This window comes from Herpailurus yagouaroundi, unplaced genomic scaffold (assembly GCF_014898765.1).
Source record: "Herpailurus yagouaroundi ecotype Mexico unplaced genomic scaffold, PumYag 323, whole genome shotgun sequence".
NCBI lineage: Eukaryota > Metazoa > Chordata > Mammalia > Carnivora > Felidae > Herpailurus > Herpailurus yagouaroundi.
Genome location: NW_024412540.1, coordinates 793367 through 815145, shown reverse-complemented (window position 1 = coordinate 815145; position 21779 = coordinate 793367). Strand labels below are relative to the sequence as shown.

The 21779-nt window shown below is 40.9% G+C and overlaps 1 long non-coding RNA gene across 13 annotated transcripts in view; it reads left to right on the top strand.

Annotated features, from left to right (window-relative positions):
• LOC121021843 (uncharacterized) overlaps nt 1-21779 on the top strand; it is a 55849-nt gene that overhangs the window by 13815 nt on the left and 20255 nt on the right. For 8 of the 13 annotated variants that reach the window (XR_005786709.1, XR_005786710.1, XR_005786700.1 and 5 more), the window contains 6 exons: nt 5213-5473; nt 5915-6031; nt 6144-6324; nt 6546-6615; nt 12659-12814; nt 17027-17168. This is a non-coding gene — a long non-coding RNA (uncharacterized LOC121021843). Of the gene's footprint in view, nt 1-5212; nt 5474-5914; nt 6032-6143; nt 6325-6545; nt 6616-12658; nt 12815-17026; nt 17169-20846; nt 20887-21779 lie in introns of all 13 variants that reach the window. The other 5 variants (XR_005786701.1, XR_005786707.1, XR_005786703.1 and 2 more) reach the window with 5 other exon arrangements.

The window sequence follows — 21779 nt, the reverse complement described above, 5'->3', positions numbered from 1 at the left end:
CTAGGAATTGATCCGTCTATTCCAGTTTGTCCAGCTTGTTGGCATATAGTTTTTCATAATATTCTCTTACAGTTTTTTGTATTTCTGTGGTGTTGGTTGTTCTTCTCTGTCATTGTTATTTATATGCATCATTTCTGTTTTCTGATTAGTCTGGCTAGGGGTTATCAATTTTATTGATCTTTTCATGGAAGCAGCTCCTAATTTCATTTACCTTGTTCTGTAGTTTTAATTTCTAATCATTTATTTCTCCTCTGCTTTTAATTATTTTCTTCATTCTTCTGTTTGGGGGTTTTGTTTGTTGTCCTTTGTCTAGCTTTTATTGTTATAAGGTTATAGAGTTTACTTCAGGTTCTTTTTTTTTTTTCCCCTGAGGCAGATCTGTGTTGCTATAAACTTCCCTGTTAGAACCACTTTTCCTGCTTTACAAAAGTTTGAATTGTTGTGTTTTCATTTTCATTTGTTTCCATGTTTTTTGGATTTCTTCTCTGATTTCTTACTTGACCTGTTGATTGTTTAGGAGCATGTTATTTAACTTCCATGTTTTTGTGCTTTTTCCACATTTTTTTTTTCTTGTTGTAGACTTCTACTTTCATAGCATTGTGGTCTGAAAAGACACATGGTATGAGTTCGATCTGCCTGAATTTATTTTGGCTTGTTTTATGACCTAATATTTTATCTAGTGTGGGGAATGTTGCATGTGCGCCTGGAAAGAATGTGTATTGTGCTATTTTAGGATGGAATGTCCTAAGTCTGTCGGTTAAGTCCATCTGGTCTACTCCGTTATTCAAAAAGTCACTACTTCCTTGTTAATTTTCTGATTGAATGATCTCTCCATTGATGTCATTGGATGTTAAAATGCCCTATTATGATTGTATTACTATGATGTATACATCATACTATGTATGATAGTAATACATACTGTTTTGTGTATTTGGATGCTCTCATTGAGCGCATATATGTTTACAATTGTTCTATCTTTTTGTTGATTGTACCTTTTATTATTATAGTATCCTTCTTTGTCTCTTGTTACAGTTTTATTTTTAAATCTATTTTGTCTGATGTAGGTATTGCTACTGCCGTTTTCTTTTGATACTTTATTTCTATAACTAGTGTCTTGTCGGTAGAAGATAGATGGATCCTATATTTTTATTCATTCTTTCACCCAGTGCCTTTTACTATTAAGAGAGAGAGCATAGGTGTGGGACGGCGGGGTGAGGGGAGTGGGGGGGAGAGAGAGAGAATGAGAGATGAATCTTAAGCAAGTTGTATGCTCAGTGCACAGTCCAACATGGGGCTCAATCCCATGATCCTGGGATCATAGCCTGAGCTGAAATCAGTAGTTGAAATCTCCAGTGATTGAGCCATCCAGGGGCCCCTATCTGTCACCCACTGCCTTTGATTTGAACATTTATTCTGTTTCCATTCAAATCAATAGACATGTACTTGTTGTCATTTTATTACTTGATTTTGGTTGTTTATGAATCTTTCTGATCCTTTCTTCTCTTTCTCTTTTTTATGGTTTGCTGGGTTTCTTTAGTAGCACATTTGAAATTGCTTGTCTTTATTCTCTGCATATGTATTAGTGGTGTTTGATTTGTGCTTATTGTTAGGTTTGTAACCTAACCACTTGTGCATATAGAAGTCTATATTAAGTTCATAGTTAAGTTTGAACCAGTTCTTTACTCCTCTCCTCCCAGTGTTGTAGATATGTAGTATCATGTTTCAAAACATTTTATATCATAAATACCTTGACTGATGTTTGATGGAAATACTCATTTTCATTGCTTTTGCGTTTTGCACTTTAATACTGTCACTTTAGGTGTTTATTTTCCACTCAAAGAGTCCCCTTTAACATTTCTTGCTGGGACGGTTTGTTGTTTGTGAACTCACTTCATTTTTATTTGGGAAACTCTTGATCTCTCCTTCTATCTGAATGATAGTGTGCTGAATAAAGTCTCCTTGGCTGCAGATGTTTTCCATTCAGTACCTTTAACATACCATGCTGCTCACTTATGGTTTCAAAGTTTCTTCTGAAAAAATCCAGTGATAACCTTACATGGTTTCCCTTGTAGGTAACTGTCGTCTTGTGTTTTCCTGCTGTTAAAATTTTTCTTTATCACTACATTGTGTGTTTTAATTACTCCATGACTTGGTGTGGATCTGCTTCTGTTGAATATATTGGGGGTTCTTTGTGCCTCCTGCTTCTGGATCTGTTTCCTTCCCCGCATTAGGGAAGTTTTCATCTATTGTGTCTTCAGATTTTCTGGTTCTTTTTCTCAGAGTTCTGAGAATGAGAGATAGGACAGAAAAGACCTATTGAAGGTTCTCTATGAGTCACTGGACTTACATGCATGGAGGATAGGTTTGGGACTCAAATGAACAACCTAACTTTAACTTCAAAGAACTAGAAAAAAACAACAATCTAAGTCCAGTGTTCTCGGATGGGAGAAAGTAATACATATGAGAGTGGAAACAAATGAAAATGAGACCATGAAATGAATAGAAAATATGAAGAAGACCAACAGTGGGTTTTTTGAAAAGTTAAACAAAATTGACAAGACTGTACATAGACTATGCTAAAGACAGAGAGAGGACCCAAATCAAAAGAATTATAAATAAAAGAGAAGACATTACATATGATATCACAGAAACATAAAGGAGACAAAGAGGCGACTATGGCCAAATTGGATGCCAGCAAACCGCCTACCTAGAAGAAATGGATAGGTTCTTAGAAACACACAACCTACCAAGACTGTATCAGGAAGAAAGAGAAGGTTTTCACAGACCAATTAAAGGAAGACTGTATCAATACCAGAAGATAACTAATGCAAGTAATTTGAATCAGTCATTGAAAATCTCCCAGTGAAGAAAAGCCCAGGAGCAGGTGGATTCACTGGTGAATTTGACCAAACGTTTGTAGAAGAAACTAACAGCAGTCCTCTCACTGATTAAAGAGGGATGAACACCACCAAACTCATTTCATGAGATTGGAATTACCCTGTTAGGAAGCCAGTAAAGGATACTACCTGAACAGAAAACTATAGGCCGGTATCCCTGTGATGAATATAGATGAAAATTTTCCAATAATATACAGGCAAACCAAATTCAGCAGCACATTAAAAGGATCATTGATCGTGATGAAGGGCTTTTTCCCTGTAAAGGAAGGATGTCTCAGAAATGCAAATCAATAAATGTGACCCCTCACATAAATGAATGAAAGAAAACTCAACCAGAAACCAGACTCTTAACTATAAATAGCAAACTGAGGGTTACTGGAAGGGAGGTGGGCAGGGAGATGGGTTAAGGGTGATGGGCTAAGGAGGGCATTAGTAGCAAGGAATACCGGGTGTTGTATGTTAGTGATGGATGACTAAATTCCATAACCGAAACTAATATTACACTATATGTTAACCAACTGAAATTTAAGTGAAAACTTGAAAAAATAAATACTAAATATACAAATAAACTGCAATAAATAAATAAATTTTAAAAATTGAAAAGAAATCTCATATGACCATGTCAATAGACACAGAAAAAAATCTTGAGAAAATGTGGTATCCATTTGTCCTAAAAACAAACAAACCAAAAACTCTTTAAAAATTCAGTGTAGAAGGAACATATCTCAACATAAGGAAGTCCATGTTTCTGAAGCCCACAGCTAACGTCATACTCAATAGTGAAATTGTGAAAGATTTTCCTCTAAGATCAGGCACAAGACAAGGATGCCCTATATATGTGAAGGGGATTGGGTGATGCAGGCTTCTGGTTATGGAATGAATAAATCACAGATAGAAGATATAGAATGGGGAACATAGTTAATGGTACTGGAATAGCGATGTATGGTGATGGATACCAGCTACACCTGTGTTAGTGTAGCAGAATGTATACACTTGTCCAATCACTATGTTGTTCATTTGAAACTAGCGTAACATCGTGTGTCAGCTATTCCCAAATAAAATGATTTTTTTAATAAGATAAAAGAATGAAATAAAAAATATAATATCAAAAAGCCTATTAATATCTAATCAAGAAATGCAGTAAAGTTGCAAAATAGAAAGTCACCATACCAAATTCTGTAGCATTCCTATACACTAACCAGATTATCTAAAAAGAAGTAAATAAAACAATCCCACTTACCAAAGCATCAAAAACAATAAAATATATAGGAATAAGTTTGGTCAAGGAAGTGAAAGATCTCTCTACAGAAAACTATTAAACCTGTGTGGAGAAATGGAAGAAATTCAACTTGGATGAAAGAAACGGAAGAATACACGTCAGTGAAAAGCCATCCCGTGTCCATCTTTTGAAGGAATTAATACAGATAAAATGTCCATACTACCCAAAGCCATCTAGAGATTCAGTGCAATCTTTATCAAGACTCCAATGCAATTTTTATACAGTTAGAAAAACATATCCTCAAATGTATTTGGAACCACACAAACACCCCAAGTTGCCAAAGCAAGAAAGAACAAAACAGGAGGCATCACACTTCTTGATTTCAAGCTGCATTCTAACACTAAAGAAATCAGTTATGTCGCTGGTATAAGGACACACACAAGACGATGGAAGAGAAATTGAGAGCCCAAACCCATGCATGCACAGTCAACTAGTATTTGACAAGGGAGTCAAGAATATACAGTGGAGTAAAGTAGTCTCTTGAATAACTGGTGCTGGGAAAATTGGATATTTATAAGAATAAGGTTAGAACCTTATGTTGTTACACCACTCACAAGAATGAACTTGAAATGGATTAAAATGTAAATGAATTATAGGGAAACCTAATTCTTCCTCATCATTTCAGCTCTTATGCCAAGACGGAGCTGTTGAGGTGGTGAAGCGCTGGGGAGAGAGTAGTCCTGGAAATAGAAGCCTGTGTGTGTGGAACAGACTTTCTTTAGTAGTCTGGAATTATCCCTCTGATCCTTTAAGACTAGCCACTTCCTTCCCTACCTTTGCAGACACAGTTAGTACCATGCATGCTGTCAGTAATGCACTGTGTTGTCTCCTCAAGCTCCTAGAAGCTCTAGGTGGGAGCTGGTGGGAAGGATGGAGTTTTGTGGCACCGATGCTGCCCTGTTGAAACCAGGTGGAGGGGAAGGAGACAGGCACTGTTCCTGCTTCACTGGGGTTCAGCTATGTTAGTGTTGGTGTGGTGTTGGATTTTTCACCTTTTACCCTAACACATCTCAAAAGTTTAATTTCTGTCCTGTAGGTCAACGTGGCTGCCAGAACATTTCTTCCTTTCCCAGAAGTGCCCTCCATGTTGTACCCTGTGGGCTGCCCTTTATCACCATCCATGGGCTTTGGGCCACCCCCACCTTCTCCAAGCTGGTGACCTCTGGAACCTCACCCTCCACCTCCACCATCTGGGAAGATGATCTGAACAGTAGGAGTTAACTTAGAAAACACGTTTTGTCTTTCTTCTTGTTGAGTCTTGGGAGAAGATGCAGTGATGGTACTACATGGCTTTCAGGTCAGTCTGAGGACGTTGTAATGTTTTTTGTTTCTCAGGACATGCATGAAATGGACAGTCATTTCCACATAGTGAGTTGGGCAACATATGTCTCTTACAGAGAAGGAAAGAGGCCTTATACAGGCCGACAAACAGAGCACTCCCTAGAATGTAGCTTGTACAGAGACCATGTGCTGGGCTCTCTGAGGGATGAGACACACCCCTAACTTTATTTCTAGCTAGTTGAGACCTGAGCTGTTCACAGCTGCTTGATTAGTTATAAAAACACCTGAACCAGGGCTCTGTGAACCTTCCTCAAGGGACAGCATCAGATCTCCCTCTTGTCCTCAAGGGTCCCCCGAGGCACCTGAAAATCCTCTGCCCCCAGTAAGGGACCCAAGAGTGGGAAAGAGTTGAATATAATGAAACATGTGTCAGAAGGTTTGTTTTTCTTCCACAAAGTCTATGCAAGTCAGAATCACCTCCATCCACCTCCAGCCTTTATGAGACCCAGGACGTGGTACAACTCCCATGGGGAACATCAGTTCTGTCTCTACCAAGGATGCAGAGAAAGACAAGGTAAATTCTGTTGCCCGTTTCAGTTGTAATGGTTTCTGGAAACTTTTATCTGGCCTTGTCTCGTATTCTATGTCCTCTGGTGTCTTTACTGTTTTATTTACATCCTCACAAGCCTCCAGGCTTCTCCAGTTTAAGATCATCATGGTAGCTGGCACCTCTGGAAGCCACAAGTGCGTCGAGGCTGAGGACCGCGTGGCTCTCACTTTGTGGAAATAACTTGAGGAGGATGACACGTCACTGTACCCTCAAATCTTCTGGAGGGGCTGACTCCTTCCACACCTTCTTTACATGGGGTTATTGTTATTATTTTTATTTTTTTCTATTTCATTGTAGGCGATGAACTTGCTCAGAACGTCTGCGATAAGCCTCGTGACTGGAAAAGATGAAAACTCTTTCCAGCTTTATATTGTGTGCTTTGTGCCGTGCTGAATGTTCTTAGATAAATTTCAGAATTCATTACTGATCCTTCTGTGTTGGTAAATGTGCGATAGAGAATTTCTCAGTTGTCCCCTAGGTGGAACTACTCTGAATTATGAGAAGCGGCACGTGTACTCAAAAATGTACATGGAACTGCAGTCGTGAAGGTAGAGAATCAGTGATTACCTACAGGGCTAGTATCTCACAGAGTCCTTCAGTTGTGTTTATATGAGCAGGTTCTCTTGCGTCCCTGGAGCAGTTATAACTGGTACTTTGTCTCACGATACCTTTTGGGAGTTTGACACCTGAAATCCAGACATGTTTCTGTTCATTCTTTTATGTAGAATTTCTACGTCCCTTTCACAATGAGACAGAATAGCTCTGCAACTCATATTGTACTTAAAAGCTGAATTACCTGTGGATTAAGGTAAACATACCTGAGACCAATGAATGTGTACAGGTAATGTGTTTCTCTCCAAAAACACATTTCCAGGCCCCCTGCAGGACTCCAGGGATCCCGTCTCCTCAGAAGTCTCTGTGGCCTTGCAGAGAAGATACCTTTGTCAGGGAGAGAAGCACAGCGAGTACAGGCATGGGCTGGCAGGCTGAGCTCTGACCCTGGGTGGCCTTAATCTCTGTGTGGTGCTGGGCTTTTCTTTCCTGCATGTTCTGTCCGTTCTCAATGTGCAAGTAAAAAGTCTGCAGATGTGGTGGAAGAGGACACCAGAGGGGTCCTGGACACAGATGCCTGCCTCTCTGGAATACGCTTCTTTATTAGACTGGCATTACTGCCATCAGTCTTCTAGAATAGGACGCCTTATTACAAATGCCTACTGCATTTGTAAACACAGGAAGTGACATGTGGTGACAGTAGTTTCTCCTTGTAGCATCTGGTGGGGATGCTTCAGGCTGTAGGTGGGATCTCGTGGGAGGGTAGAGTTTTCTGGCACTGATGCCCTGTTCTAGAACCTGTGAATGAACAAGCAGCCAGGTGCTGACACCTGCTTCATTGGGTTTCAGCTCCTGCAGGTGTTCTGCTTCTGTCTGTCATACCAGCATACCTGTCACTTCTGTTCTGTAGATCCCTATGGATGCAAGAGGACCTCCTCCTTTACCAGGTCCACCCTGCAGGCCCTTCCCCAAAAACCACTTTTATCACTGTTCATGGGCTCTATGAGCCTCCTCCAGCTCCTTGGTGTCCTCAGACACAGGACCCACCACCTCCACCTCAACTATTTATAAAATGATATGAACAGTATGCGTGGACGTGTTCAGCACGTTCAGCTTCTGTCTTGTTGAGTCTTTGAGAAGACATAGAGATGGCCTCACAGGCTTGGCAATGCAAGGGTGCTGCTGGCTGAGGACACTGTCAAGATTCCTCAGGAACTGAACTGGGGAACTGGGCTGCAGGTGTCTCTTATGGAGAAGGAATGAGTCTTTTCATAGAAAAGCAGGCATATCAGTTCTGCAGGTGTGCCTTGTACAGAGTCCGTGTTAATGGCTCTGTGAGAGATGAGGCACACCCCTACCATCAGGGGCTTCAAGTGTCCTAACGGGGAGAGAGTCACATGCATTAAAAGACATGGAGCTTCTGATCTACAATAGTGGCAGCTCCAGTAATGGGGCCTTAAGTACAAGAGCCAGAGACGTGAATCTCATGGGAATGTATTGGAGACTGTGCCTGAGAAGGACGAGCTGAGATGGTCCAGAGGGGAGGGTGTTGGACTCAGTGAGATGGAGTTGGAGGCCATTTCTGGCAGGGCCCACAACCTGGGCAGGGAGAGTGAGCTCAGCGTGAGGTCCACACAGAGCTGCTGCATGGGGTCAAGGACAGTTCATGCAGGTATCATCTCTGAAATGCCACAGTGTCCAGAGTGCACCTAGCTCATTATCGAAATAAAGACTGTTGTTTCCCTTGGTTTTCTGAAGGTTCTGGATCTGTGTGAAAGAATGCCCTGGAGATTTGTAGTTTAACTTGGTTCTTATGGGATGCGTGTCTGCCTAAGTTTGTGTGCCTCTGTGAGACTAGATGGGACAAAAGGTTGTAGATCAGCTGTGTGGCTTCCTTGGCCTTCAGCCTGAGTCAGACTCCTAGCGGGGAATTCAGGGTTGACCACGAAATGCCCCTGCTGGGCTCTTGTCACCGCACCCCTGCACCTGCTGTCACCACCCTGCCTAAAGGTTTGCATCTCTGAAACTTCCCTCACAATTTCCAGAGGCACTGCCTGTGATCCCGCTGTCTCAGCCCTAATGCTAGCTCTCAGTGGGGCCATCTCAGAGCCTAAGCTTTGTAACCTGAGAATCAGGGACACTGTTGGTCTCTGAGGTCAGTGCAATGAAGAGGTGGTTAAGCACATAAGGAATTTGTAAAATGTATGGGATGAGTGGGCATTCACCCTTCTCAGGGGGAAAATGAATGTATCTGCACACAGAAGATCATCAACAGATATTCATTCAATTTCATGAAACTAAGGCTATAATGCCTGAGGCTGGGGAATTGGCAATTCCTGTTTCAAAAGATACAACAAAGACCCCTGTGTTTTTTCTATTAAAATTGGGGTCCTACTTTACAAAGAAGGAAAATATAAGTATGAGAATGTGTAAATTCAGAGATCTACACCTAAGATCTGAAGATAATCCTCTTCCATTACAGGTAGACACACAAATGCAGCCACACAAATATGTGCTCATCCAAAGCCACGGATGTATTGTAGAAGAAAAAATGCATAAAGGAGAACAGAAGATCCGTTTGCAGTTACTAAAAATCACTTTGACATAGAGGGCAATCAGTTTGAAATTTGAAGAGGACACTGAACCATTACAAACCAGCTGTGGTTATTATATATTTAGAGATGGTGTCCAATCTGCCCCTTGGTCTGAATGCTTTCCCTGCCCACCCTGTCCCCTCCACTTTGTCCTTCCTAGTGTCCTCTAATACACTTGTCACAGTCGTGTCTCTGTGTCATCATCTGCTTCCAGGAAAATCGACACTCATTCCCCATCAGGTGTACACTTTCGGGTTCCTGTAACACAGTTAACCAACAGGTAGAATGTATAGTATTGGTGGAAGAAGACAGACCATTCTTTGGGGTTGTATTGCCTGGAAGGGACCTGTAGTTCCATCTGAGGAGTTGTACACATCCTTTAGGGAGCTCTGGTGGTGGTTGTTAAACTCTGTAGGTAGGTACTCATGAGCATATGGCATGCCTGCTAGTTTATGGGGTTTGTGCTGATGAGCAGGTCAGGTATCTGTCTCCAGGAAAGGGTCTATTCTGAAGGTGGGGAATGGATTCAGGAGACCAGTAAGGAGGCCCTGCATTAATCCAGCACTTGTGCCCTTATGTACCTCACCAGCTGCCCCCAATAGCACCAATCCAGGTGGCCTCCAAGGGGGCAAATGGCAGCAATTTTTGTGGTGAGTCACATGAGGTCCCATAAACCTCCCCTGTTGCCTTATTGAGGCATGGGGAGGGCAGAGGTCCATGGTCTGAGATAGGTTTCTTTGACACCACCCAGGAGAGTTGGATTGTAAGCATATGGCTCCTTCTACATCGGCCAATCCAATCCACTTTGCCCCCAGGGACCCTGAACCCTGTGAGCCCCTTTTTCCTCCCAGCTTAGGGAAGCAGCCAGCCCTCCAGCAGCTTTTGGGTCATGGCTGGGCCACCAAGGGTAAATGCCTGGCTGTCCACATGCTGCTAGCATTGCTATAGCAAATGTCAACACGAGCAGCTGCTGTATAGGGGGTTTCTTCTCTATTGTGATCAGGGCCTGGGACCAAATATGACAGAAGAGAGGGAGAGACAGGAGTGCCCTGTGCTCCTGGACAGGGCTGCATGTACAGAGCAAATAGCCTGAAGCCTGGGGAGAGAAAGAGACAGGGAGAGAGACACTGGATGAGTGATGCGGGATTGGGCAAGTCCTAGAGAGTGAAAGGAAGAAACAGAGAGAGATGGGGTTAGAGAGAAACGAAGAAGTACAAGGAGGAAAGTAGGGACCTGGTCCAGGTATGTGGACGGGGTGACATGGGCCAGGGGAGAGGGGGTGTATGAAGTGGCTCAGTGCTGGGGCAGAAAAGGCCGGTATCATGGGCATCAGAGTTCTGTGACTCCCAACACCCTGGGGCCAAGCTCTGCAGAGGGCATTGCATTTTAAAAGACTGGTATCCCTCATTTCTCCTGGAATTGTGGGGCTCAGTCTCATGTTCTGTCATGGAGAGGGGATGTCTTGAGGGAGAGTGTGTTGCTCTTTGGCAGGTAAACTCCAGAGCCTCTCTGTGGGGAGGTGACCCTGGGCCATCTCCCTCACTGCCCCAGGCCCTGCTGCATCCCCCGCAAACCTGCTGGCCTTCCTCATGTTCTGAACCCAGGCATCAGGCATTGTGCTGCCCCCAAGTCCTGCAGTCTGGACCTGGCAGAGGTGGATTGCTGATACTGATAAAAAGTATTTGACAATAAGGTCCATATTCTCCCTCTGGAACTAGCGGTGTGTTTCAAGATAGTGGGTTGCTATCCTCCTGTGCACTGCCAAACTGAGGATGCCAGATGGTAGGTGAACCCTTTAAAACACCGTTGTCTTCTCTTACATCAAAGTCAGAGACATTTTCATCTCCCAGCTTTCTTTTAATTCTGAAGAGATGGCAATTCATAATTGAAGACACAATGGTCCTGTAAGAAATTGACCTATATGACTGATAGACATTGCTTCATTCATCTATATCCCTAAAGCACATTTCATTGAAAATATTAGCCAAGGACACTTACAGTAAATTCCTAACAGATGTGTAGTTCCCTGTAAGTTGCATTCTGACCTTGTCACCTATGTGTCCATCAAAGATATTATTAGTGACTTTTCAGATAAGCTGTCAACATCAAGATGGTGATGTTAGAGAATCTGGTATAAATGGAATTTCACAGATTCTAAATTATGAATGATTATTTTTTCATTTTTAATGTTTATTTTTATTTTTTCCTTTTTTGAGAGATCCTGAGCAGGGGAGGGCGTATAGAGAAGGATACACAGAATCTGAGGCAGGCTCCAGGCTCTGAGCCTGACATAGGGCTCAAACTCATGGACTGCAAGATCATGACCTGAGTCAAGTCGGATGCTTAACCAACTAAGCCACCCAAGTGCCCCAGGAATGATAGTTTATTGGCAAAGAAGTAGAAATTAAAGATAGTGTAAAGGATGTCAATTTTTAATTGAATATTTTTCACACATTTGTTGTGTTAGTTTTAGGCATACATTGTAGTCATTCCATATATCTATAAATTATGTTGTACTTAACTACAAGTGTAGCTATCATGTGAAAGCATGCAACAGTATTAGTACAGGTTGACTCTATTCCATTGGCTGTCCCTTGTATCCCTAGGACTCATTCATTCCATAGCTGGAAGCCAGTATCTCTCTCTCAAAGGTGTCAACTCTTTATCTAACCTAAGTATTTTGGTGGTAGACACATTTACCTCTTGTTCAGTATGTGTAAATTGGTGGTCTGTGTTTCTGTAAACATTGCTTAAAGCATTACAAATGATGTCATTACATTAATAAATTCGGTTTGATTCTTCACTCACAAGAAAGGAGAAGGAAAAGATTTCTTTGTGTCCCAGGCCCTATCAGTAAGACCCTTCCCAATGTGGAGAACAGGCTTAGTTGCCCAGAGCACCTTGGGTCCATCAGCTGAGTGACCAGGGCCTTCCACATTGCAGGAATTCCCATGGTGGCCAGCAGAGAGAGCTAGAGCACCACAAAGCAGGAGGGGCTGGTTCCTCTGGGTGCACAGTGAAGGCCTGCAGAGGGTACCCCATTGGCTTTTCTGACCCAGGGCACCTCAGAACAGGAAGGGCTTCTGTTCCCAGAGGACTCAGGGCCTCTGCTGCTGCCTTAGGACAGAGACCAGGGTGCGATTCCAGCAGGTTCTGCTGCCCATCCCAGGGGAGGCCTTGGGAGCTTTGCAGCAACTTGGCATCTCCTGAGTCACCAGAGAGAAACTGCCTTGTTGTACTGAGTGCTGAGGAGGGGGCGCTGGGTGGCTTCCCTGGGCGCGCTGGTCGGTCAGCAGCACAGGCCCTTGCACTTTCTGGGCTGTTCCCATGTTTCATTCCTCCCCTCCCTAGACAGTATTTGAACAAGACGTATTTTACTAAAGGACCTGTGGATTGAGGGGTCTCATGACATCACATCATAGATGCTGTGGATGGTTTGTTCCAGATTCAGGCTTGTTTCCGGGAAGAAATCCTGACGGAAATTCAGAAAAACGGGAGCTGCGTTCCATTAGGACATGAATGCATGAAATGCTCATCTCAGGACCTTCTAGAAGAATGAGCTGGGACCCACTTCCGAGTCCTGCTGGAACCAGAGACCGAGGTAAGGGCACAAACTGGGCCCCACATCATACATGCTTTTTAAAAATTTAATGATTAACCCAAAGCTATCTACACATTCAATGCAATCCCACTCAAAATTGCACCAGCATTCTTCTTGAAGCTAGAACGAGCAATCCTAAAATTCATATGGAACCACAAAAAGCCCTGAATAGCCAAAGTAATTTTGAAGAAGACCAAAGCAGGAGGCATCACAATCCCAGACTTTAGCCTCTACTACAAAGCTGTCATCATCAAGACAGCATTGTAGTGGCACAAAAACAGACACATCGACCAATGGAATAGAATAGAAACCCCAGAACTAGACCCACAAAAGTATGGCCAGCTAATCTTTGACAAAGCAGGAAAGAATATCCAATGGAAAAAAGACAGTCTCTTTAACAAATGGTGCTGGGACAACTGGGCAGCAACATGCAGAAGAATGAACCTAGACCACTTTCTTACACCATTCACAAAAATAAACTCAAAATGGATAAAGGACCTGAATGTGAGACAGGAAACAATCAAAACCCTAGAGGAGAAAGCAGGAAAAGACCTCTCTGACCTCAGCCGTAGCAATTTCTTACTTGACACATCCCCAAAGGCAAGGGAATTAAAAGCAAAAATGAACTATTGGGACCTCATGAAGATAAAAAGCTTCTGCACAGCAAAGGAAACAATCAACAAAACTAAAAGGCAAGTGATGGAATGGGAAAAAATATTTTCAAATGACATATCAGACAAAGGGCTAGTATCCACAATCTATAAAGAGTTCACCAAATTCCACACCCAAAAAACAAATAATCCAATGAAGAAATGGGCAGAAAACATGAATAGACACTTCTCTAAAGAAGACATCCGGATGACCAACAGGCACATGAAAAGATGCTCAACGTCGCTCCTCATCAGGGAAATACAAATCAAAACCACACTCAGATATCACCTCACGCCAGTCAGAGTGGCCAAAATGAACAAATCAGGAGACTATAGATGCTGGAGAGGATGTGGAGAAACGGGAACCCTCTTGCACTGTTGGTGGGAATGCAAACTGGTACAGCCGCTCTGGAAAACAGTGTGGAGGTTGCTCAAAAAATTAAAAATAGACCTATCCTATGACCCAGCAGTAGCACTGCTAGGAATTTACCCAAGGGATACAGGAGTACTGATGCATAGGGGCACTTGTACCCCAATGTTTATAGCAGCACTCTCAACAATAGCCAAGTTGTGGAAAGAGCCTAAGTGTCCATCAACTGATGAATGGATGAAGAAATTGTGGTTTATATACACAATGGAGTACTACGTGGCAATGAGAAAGAATGAAATATGGCCCTTTGTAGCAACGTGGATGGAACTGGAGAGTGTGATGCTAAATGAAATAAGCCATACAGAGAAAGACAGATACCATATGGTTTCACTCTTTTGTGGAACCTGAGAAACTTAACAGAAACCCATGGGGGAGGGGAAGGAAAAAAAAGAGAGATTAGAGTGGGAGAGAGCCAATGCATAAGAGACTCTTAAAAACTGAGAACTGAGGGTTGATGGGGGGTGGGAGGGAGGGGAGGGTAGGTGATGCGTATTGAAGATGGCATCTTTTGGGATGAGCACTGGGTATTGTATGGAAACCAATTTGAGAATAAATTTCATATATTAAAAAAAACAGAAAAAAAATTTAAAAAAATTTAAAAAGTAAATAAAAATGTAACGGTTATTTTTCCAACATAGTGAAGTGATTGAAAACTACAGAAAACCTGGTAGGTGTCATTAACCTTATGTTATTTTTTAATTTAAATTCTAGTTAGTAAAGATACAGTGTAATATTAGTTTCAGGTGTACAATGTAGAGCAACACTAAACATGTCATCTGGTGCTCATCCCAAGTGCACTTAATACCCATCACCTGTTTCACCCATCCCCCACCCCAGTGGGGAAACCCTCAGTTTGTTTCCTAGTTAAGAGTCTGTGTTTCACTGTCTCCTTCCCCCCCCCCCCGCCTTTGTTTTGTTTCATTTCCATGTGTTAGTGAAATCATCTGGTATTTGTCTTTCTCTGACAGGCTTATTTCACCTAGCATGACATTCTCCCGCTCCATCCACCTCATGGCAAATGACAAAATTTCATGTTTTTACAGCTAAATAATATTCCATTCCATATACTATATCTCAATTTATTCAGCAGTTGATGGAAACTTGGGCAGTTTCCATAATTTGGCTGTTGTAGAAAATGCTGCTGTAAACATCAGTGTGCATGTATCCCTTTGAAGCATTATTTTTGTATTCTTTGTGTAAATACCTCGTAGTGAAATTGCTGGATCATAAGGTAGTTCTATTTTCAATTTTTTGAGGAATCTCCTTGGTATTTTCCAGAGTGGCTGCACCAGTTTGCATTCCTACCAACAGTGCAAGAGGTTTCCTTTTTCCCCACATCCTTGGCAACACCTGCTGTTTCATCATTCGTTGATTTTAGTCATTCTGACAGATGTGATGAGTTATCTCATTGTACTTTAGAATTGTATTTCCCTGAAGATCAGTATTGTTGAGCATCTTTTCATGTGTCTCTTGGCTATCTGTCTGTCTTCTTTGGGAAAATGTCTATTCATGTCTTCTGCCCATTTTTAATTGGATTTCTCTTTTTTTGCGTGCTGTGTAACTTTATATATTTTGGACACTAACCCTTTATCAGATGTCGTTTGCAAATATCATCATCCTGTAGGTTGTGTTTTAGTTTTGTTGATTGTTTCCTTGGTGACAGAAGCTTTTTATTTTTAGGAAGTCCCATTATTTTTCTTGTGTTTCCTTACCTCAGGAGATATATCTACAAAGACATTTGTACAGCCAGTGTCAAAAAAGATACTGCCTGTGTTATCCTCTGGGATTTTTATGGTTTTAGGTTTCACACATAGGTCGTTATCCATGTTGGATTCATTTTTGTTTATGTTGTAAGAAAGTGGTCTGTTGTTTTTGTTTGTTTTGCAGGTTGCTGTCTAGTTTTTCCAAAACCATATGTTGGAGAGACTTTTTTTTTAAGTGTATTTATTTATTTTTGAGAGAGAGAGAGAGACAGAGCATGCAGAAGAGAGGCAGAGAGAAATAGAATCCCATGCAGACTCTGCACTGTGTGGAGCCCGGCACGGGTTTGAAACTGATGAAACCTGAGATCATCACCTGAGCTGAAGCCATGATCAGACGCTTCAGTGACTGAGCCACCCATGTGCCCCAAGACTATCTTTTTTTCAATTGGATATTCCTTCCTGCTTTGTTGAGGATTAATTGACCATATAGGTATGAGTTGATTTCTGGGTTTCCATTCTATTGATCTATGCGTCTGTGGTTGGTTTTGTTTTGTTTTGTTTTGCTAGTACCATACTGTTCTGATCACTATAGCTTTTTTTTAAAAATTTTTTTAGTGTTTATTTTTGACAGAGAGAGAGACAGAACATGAGCGGGGGAGGGGCAGAGAGAGAAGGAGATACAGAATCTGAAATAGGCTCCAGGCTCTGAGCTGTCAGCACAGAGCCCGATGTGGGGCTAGAACTCACAGACTGCGAGATCATGACCTGAGCCGAAGTCGGATGCTCAATTGACTGAGCCACCCAGGCGCCCCACGGTAGCTTTGTAATATGACCTAAAGTCTGGAATTGTGATGTCTCCATCTTTGCTTTTCTTCAAGTTTGTTTTGGCTGTTTGGGGTCTTTTGTTGTTCCATACAAATTTTGGGATTATTTGTTCTAATTCTGTGACAAATTTTTTGTTAGTGTAATAGGGATTTCATTACATGTGTAGATTGTTTTGAGGAGTATAGTCATTTTAACAGTATTTTGTTCTTCCCATCCATGAACATGAAATGTATTTCCCTTTCTTTGTTTCCTCTTCCATTTCTTTCATCAGTGTTTCATAGTCTTTAGAGTGTAAGTCTTTCACCTCTTTGGTTAGGTTTATTCCTGGTATGTTGTGGTATTTGGTGTACCTGTCAATGGGATTGATTCCTTAATTTCTCTCTCTGTTCATGATTCGTCTATAGAAATGCAATAGATTTCTGTACATTGATTTCTGTATATTGTGACTTGTCAAATTCATATATCAATTCTAGCAATTTCTATCAGAGTCTTTCATGATTTTTATAGAGAGCATCATGTCAGTTACAAATAGTGAAAGTTCTACTTCTTCCTTGCTGATTTGGATCCCTCTTATTTCTTTTTGTTGTATGATTGCTGTGGCTAGGACTTCCAGTACTATGTGGAATAACTGGTGAGAGGGGTCATCCCCATCTTGTTCCTGACCTTGGAGGAAAAGCTTTCAATTTTTCCCCATTGAGGATGAGATTAGCTGTGTGTTTTTCGTAGATGACCTTTATTATGTGCAGGTAGGTTGAGTCTCAGTCTACTTTGCTGAGGGTTTTTTATCATGAATGGATGTGACATTTTGTCAAGTGCTTTTCCTGCATCTGTTGAAAGTATCATATTGTCTTTATCCTTTCTTCTATTACTGTGGTGCATCATGTTGATTGATCTGTGAATGTGGAACCACCCTTGCAGCCCAGGAATATATCCCACTTGATTATGGTAAATGATTCTATTAATGTATTGTTGACTTTAATTTGAAGGTATTTTAATGAGAATTTCTGTGTACATACTCATTAGGCTATTGGTCTGCAGTTTTATTTTTTAAAAAAATTAAAATTTTTTTTTAACATTTATTTATTTTTGAGAGAGAGAGAGAGAGACAGAGCTCAAGAGGGGAAGGGCCAGAGAGAGGGAGACACAGAATCTGAAGCAGGCTCCAGGCTTTGAGCTGTCAGCACAGAGCCTGACCCGGAGTTTGAACTCACGACCCGCGAGATCATGACCTGAGCCGAAGTCGGACGCTTAATCGACTGAGCCACCCAGGTGCCCCTATTTAAAAAAAATTTTTTTAACATATTTTTGAATGCTTATTTATTTATGTAGAGAGATAGAGTACATAAAAGTGAGGGAGGGGCAGAGAGACAGGGAGAGAGAATCCTGAGCATGCTCCACTGTCAGCACAGGGTACAATGTGGGACTCAAATGCATAAACCGCAAGATAATGACCTAATCCGAAATTAAGAGTTGAACAGCCAACCGACCAAGCCACCCAGGCGCCCCGGCAGTTTTTGGTTTTAGTGGAGGCTTTATCTGATTTTGGTACCAGGGTAATAATGGCCTGATAGCATGGGTTTGTAAGTTTTCCTTCTTTTTTATTTTTTGTAATAATTCAAGAAGAATAGATATTACCTCTTCCTTACATGTTTGGTAGAATTAATCACTGAAGCCTTCTGGCCCTGAACTCTTGTGTTGGGGGAGATATGTTTTTATTACTGATTCAGTTTCTTTCTGGTTTCTGATTTTATGTATCTACCTGTTTCAGTTTTGGTAGTTTATGTGTTTCTAGGAATTTATCCATTTTTCCCAGAGTGTCCAATTTGTTGCATATAGTTTTTCATAGTGTTATCTTCTAATTGTATTTCTGTGGTGGGGACTGTTATTTCTCCTCTCTTATTTGTGATTTTATTTATTTGAGTCCTTTCTTTCTTCTTTGTGAAAAGTCTGTCTAGGAGGTTTTCAAATTGATTACTGTTTTCCAAAGAACCAGCCCCTGGCTTCATTGATTTGGTCTAGTGTTTTTTAGTTTCTATATCACTTATTTATCCCTTAATCTTTATTATTTCCTTCCTTCTGCCATCCTTAGGGTTGGATTGTTCTTCTTCTCATTCCTTTAGTTGTAAGTTTGGATTGTTTGAGATTTTTCTTGCTCTGTAAGGTAGGCTTGTATTGCTATATACTTCTATCTTAGACTGCTTTTGCCGCATTCCAAAGGTTTTTACCAGTGTATTTACATTTTCATTTGTTTCAGTGTATTTTCTCATTCATTTCCTGGTTGACCCATTCATTTAGTAGCATGTTGTTTAACCTCCCTTTATTTGTGGCCTTTCCTTTTTTTTTTTTTCTTTTATTTTTTGGGGGGAGGGCGTTGACTTCAAGTTTCTTAGCTTTGTGGTCAGAAAAGATGCTTGGTCTGATCTCTGGGTACCTGTTGAGGCCTGATTTGTGACCTAGAATGTGATCGATTCTGGAGAATGTCCCATGTACACTTGAAAAGAATGTGTATTCTGCCATTTTAGTATGAGTGTTCTGAATATGTTTGTCTTTCTCTGATTGACATATTTCACTTAGCATAATATATTCTAGCTCCATCCACATTGTTGCAGATGGCAAGATTTCATTCTTTTTTGATGGCTGAGTGATATTTCATTGTATATATGTGTGTGTGTGTGTGTGTGTGTATGTATGTATGTATGTATGTCTGTATATATATGTCTGTATGTATACACACACACACCCCACAACTTCTTTATACCTTCAGCAGTTGAGTTGATGGATATTTGGGCTTTCTCTATAGTTTTGCTATTGTTGATAATGCTGCTATAAATAATGGGTGTATGCAATTTCACTATTAGGTATTTACCCAAAGGGTACCAAAATACAGTCTTGGTTTTAAAGTTTATTTTGCCTGATATAAGTATTGCTGTTGGCTTTCTTTTGACATTATTGGCATGAGAAATGTTTCTTCATTCCCTCACTTTAAATCTGAAGGTGACTTTAGGTCCAAATAAGGCTTTGTAGGCAGCATCTAGATACGTCTTGGGTTTTTTTGTTTGTTTGTTTCTTTTCTTTTTTTTTCTTTTGTCCATTCTGACACCCTATTCGGTGTCTTTTTATTGGAGTATTTAGTCCATTTACATTCAGAGTAATTATTGATAGATATATAGTTAGTGCCATTTTATTGGGTGTTTTGCCATTATTTCTTGATGTTTTCTCTGATCCTTTGTTGTCTGTATCACTTTTGGTCTTTCATTTCCACTTAAAGAGTCCGATTTAAATATTCTTTTCTTTTGATTGGTATTAATTAATTTATTTTTCATATATATATATATTTTAATTTAAGCCCAAGTTAGTTATCTTATAGAATACATTTTCAGGAGTAGAATTTAGTGATCCATCAACTACGAAAAATACCCAGTACTCATCGCAAGTGCCCCCCTCCAGTGCCTGTCACCCATTTAGCCTATCCCTATTCAGTAACCCTCCAGGAACCCTGAGTTTCTTCTCTGTATTTAAGAGTCTCTTATCATTTGACTCCCTCTCTGTTTGTATCTTATTTTTGCCTTCCTTTCACTATGTTCATCAGCTTAATTTCTTAAATTCCATAGATGAGAGAAATCATATGATGTGTGTCTTTCTCTGACATTTTGCTTAGCATAATATAGTTCAGTTCCATCCACAGTGTTGCAGATAGCAAGATTTCATTCTTTCTGATCGCTGAGTAATATTCCACTGTATAAATATACCACATCTTCTTTATCCATTCATCAGTCAATGGTCATTTGGGCTTTTTGCATAATTTAGCTATTGTTGATAATGCTGCTATAAATATTGGAGTGCATGTGCCACTTTAAGTCAGCGTTTGTGTATCCTTTGGATAAATACCTAGTAGTGCAATTGCTGGGTCATAGTGTAGTTCTATTTTTAATTTTTGTGACGAATCTCCATACTATTTTCCAGTGTGGCTATACCACTTTGAATTCCCACCAGCATTGCAAAAGGGTTCCCTTTCTCTGCATCCTTGCCAACACCTGTAAATTCCTGAGATGTTAATTTTAGCCATTCTGATAGGTGTGAGGGGCTATCTCATTGTGGTTTTGATTTGAATTTCAATGATGTTGAGTGAGGTTGAGCATCTTTTTTTATGTGTGACCAATCTGGATGTCATCTTTGGTAAAGTGTCTCTTCATGTCTTTTGCCCATTTCTTCACTGGATTATTTGGTTTTTGGGTGTTGAGTTTGATACATTTTTTTATAGATTTTGGATACTAACCCTTTACCTGATGTGTCACTTGCAAATATCTTCTCCCATTCCATCATCTGCCTTTTACTTTTGCTGATTGTGTCCTCTGATGTGCAGAAGCTTTTTATCTGGAGGTCCCAATAGTTCATTTTTGTTTTTGTTTCCCTTGCTTCTGGAGACACGACAAGCAAGAATTTGCTGTGGCCAGGATCAAAGAGGTAGGTTGCCTATTTTCTCCTCTAGGATTTTGATGGTTCCTGTCTTACATTTAGATCTTTCATCCATTTTGAGGTGTGTGTGTGTGTGTGTGTGTGTGTGTGTGTGTGTGTGTGGTTTAAGAACATAGTCCAGATTCATTCTTCTCGCTGTCCAGTTTTCCCAGTACCATTTGCTGAAGAGACTCTTTTTTTCCATTGGATATTCTTTCATTCTTTGTCAAAGATTACTCGGCCATATGTTTGAGGGTCCATTTCTGGGTTCCCTATTCTGTTCCATTGATCTCTGTGTCTCTTTTTGTGTCCGTACCATACTGTCTTGATGATTGCAGCTTTCTAATACACCATAAAGTCCAGAATTATAATGTCTCCAGCTTTGTTTTCTTTTTCAATATGACTTTGGCTATTTGGGGTCTTTTCTGGTTCCTTATAAATTTTAGGGTTGGTTGTTCTAGCTCTGTGAAGAATGCTGGTGTTATTTTGATAGGGATTGCATTGAATGTGTCGATTGCTTTGGGTAGTATTGACATTTTAACAATATTTGCTCTTCTAATCCATGAGCATGGAATGTTTTTCCATTTCTTTCTGTCTTCTTCAATTTATTTCATAGATGTTATATTGTTTTTTCTTTTAATTTTTTTTTAATGTTTGTTTATTTTTGAGAGAGAGACAGAGCATGAGCAGGGGAGGGGCAGAGAGAGAGGGAGACACAGAATGTGAAGCAGGCTCCAGGCTCCAAGCTGTCAGCACAGAGCCCATCGTGGGACTCCAACCCACAAATGTGGGATCATAACCTGAGCTGAAGTCAGTGCTTAACTGACTGAGCCACCCAGGGGCCCCTCTACTGTTTTAAGTGTACTGATCTTTCACCTCTTTGGTTAGGTTTATCCCTGGGT